The sequence below is a fragment of the Silene latifolia genome, chromosome X (genome assembly GCF_048544455.1).
Source record: "Silene latifolia isolate original U9 population chromosome X, ASM4854445v1, whole genome shotgun sequence".
NCBI lineage: Eukaryota > Viridiplantae > Streptophyta > Magnoliopsida > Caryophyllales > Caryophyllaceae > Silene > Silene latifolia.
Window position 1 is genome coordinate 324,578,466 of NC_133537.1, and position 2,389 is coordinate 324,580,854.

At 42.4% G+C, this 2,389-nt stretch overlaps 1 non-coding gene across 1 annotated transcript; it reads left to right on the forward strand.

Moving 5' to 3' along the window:
* Positions 1 to 1,998: 1,998 nt before the first annotated feature.
* LOC141624682 (small nucleolar RNA R71) lies at positions 1,999 to 2,105 on the forward strand. Its single transcript, XR_012534487.1, has one exon. It is a non-coding gene; the product is annotated as a small nucleolar RNA R71 (small nucleolar RNA).
* The last annotated feature ends 284 nt before the right edge of the window (positions 2,106 to 2,389 follow it).

Genomic DNA, 2,389 nt, shown 5'->3' on the forward strand with positions numbered 1-2,389 from the left:
GAAGGAAGGGGCTTAAGCTCGGGTTTTTGTACCTCAACATCTTGGGGCGTAGCAACCAAGCCTATAAAGTGTGAGCTCTCCTCAAATGACAACTCCTCTCCATCCAATTCTTGCTCCAAAGCATCAATCTCCTCATTCCCAATCTCATCATCACCTGCAAATGATTCTAAAAGCAAGAGTGCCTCCAAGGGATCTTTAGACAAAGATCGAGGTGTAGAGTCTTCTATAACAATGTCAACAACATCCAAAATATCAATAGAATAACAAGACTCTTCTATCATAGGACTCTTCATGGCACTATTCAAATTATATGTGACCTTATCGTCACCCACTTCCAATGTAATTTTACCGTTCTTGACATCAATCAACGCACCCGCGGTGTGTAAAAATGGTCTTCCCAAAATGATTGGGATTTGGGCATCTTCGGCCATGTCAAGAACAATAAAATCAACCGGAATGAAAAACTTACCAACCTTAACGGGAACATCCTCCAAAACTCCCAAAGGGCGTTTTATAGAACGGTCCGCCATTTGCAATGTGACACTAGTGCATTTTAAGACTCCCATATTAAGCTTAGCACAAATAGAGTAAGGTATTACACTCACACTAGCACCTAAATCGCATAAAGCTTTATCAATTTGGTAGGTGCCAATTGTGCATGGAATAGAAAAGCTACCGGGATCCTTTAACTTAGGAGGGGACTTGTTTTGCAAAAGAGCACTCACCTCGGCGGTGAGAGCTATTGTTTCAACCTCATCAAAAGTCCTCTTCTTAGTTAAAATGTCTTTCATGAACTTAGTGTAAGATGGAATTTGAGTGATTAATTCGGTAAAAGGAACGGTTACCTGTAGATTCTTCACAACTTCCATGAATTTACCGAATTGAGAATTCTTTTGATGCTTTGCCAACCTATGAGGAAATGGCACTTTGACTTTTTCCAGAATCTTTGCTTCAATATCTTTATTTGGAGGAGCATCCTCCACTTCCTTGACTTTCTCAACAACAACAAGTGGGTCATCCACTTTCTTTGGAATTTCTTCAATTGCCTTATCATTTGGAGAGACCTCCAACTCAACAAGTACCTCCTCATCATCTTTGGGCATGGATGGCCCATCATATTTCGTACCACTTCTTAAGGAAATAGCATTAAGGGTAGCATGAGGTTGCTCACCTTGAGGGGGTAGTTGACCCGATTTCCTTGAAGAGCTAGATGAGGCCAATTGAGCCATTTGTTGCTCCAACATTTTGATCGCGGCATTTTGAGCTTGCTCATTCTTTTGAATTTGAGCCAACAATTCCTTTTGCATACGGATTATCAAGCCCTCAAGCTTACCTCCCTCTTGGTTATTTTGTTGAGCATTTTGTTGTGGAGGTTGAGTTTGTTGGAAATTGTTTTGTGGGGGCCTTTGTTGATTTTGATACCCCGGTGGAGGGATATATTTTTGTTGTTGAGGGACATAGGCATTTTGTTGTGGTGGGGGTTGTGGTTGAGGATTTAGCACATTGTTGCTTCTATAAGACATATTCGGGTGAAATCTTGAATTTGGGTTATATGTGTTGGAGAATGTACCCGGTGGATAAACATTTTGTGCATTTTGTCTTGAAGCTAAAACGGCATTTACCTCTTCAATGGGAGCTTGGCAATGAGCGGCATAGTGACCCGCACCTCCGCAACCTTCACACACAACGATTTGGCTCGTTGAAGACATGGCATTGACTTGTTGAATGGAATCTCTAGCATCCCTCTCCGCCAATTGTTGTTGGAGCAAAGCAATTTGAGCTAGCAAAACAGAGTTGTTAGAGGATTCTTCTTTACCTTTAGATGGCACAACTCGGGAATTGACATATTGGGCATCATGGACCGCCATAGATTCGATCGTGGCATGAGCAAGATCGGTGTCAATTTGATCAAACCGCCCATTGTTGGCGGAATCAAGAATCCTTCGGGACTCGGCACAACATCCATTGTAGAATGTTATTGCAAGAAACCAATAATCTAGCCCATGATGTGGGCATTGTCTTTGAAGCTCTTTGTACCTCTCCCAAGCCTCATATAAGCTCTCAAGAGCTTGTTGACGGAATCCGGTGATTTGGCTCCTCAAAGTTTGAGTTTTCTCCGGTGGAAAAAACTTTTGGTAAAAAGCAAGAGCCAATGTCTCCCAATTGGTGATTCCCATGGCGGTGCGGTCAAGGCTATTGATCCAAAGCTTGGCCTTATCCTTCAAAGAGAAAGGGAAAAGTATTTCCCTTATTTGGGCTTGGGTGACGCCCGTTTGACGGATCATGGAGCAATAGTCACAAAAGTTTTGCACATGCAAATTGGGATCCTCCAAAGGACTTCCTCCAAATTGCTTTCTCTCCACAAGGCTAATGAAAGCCGGTTTGATCT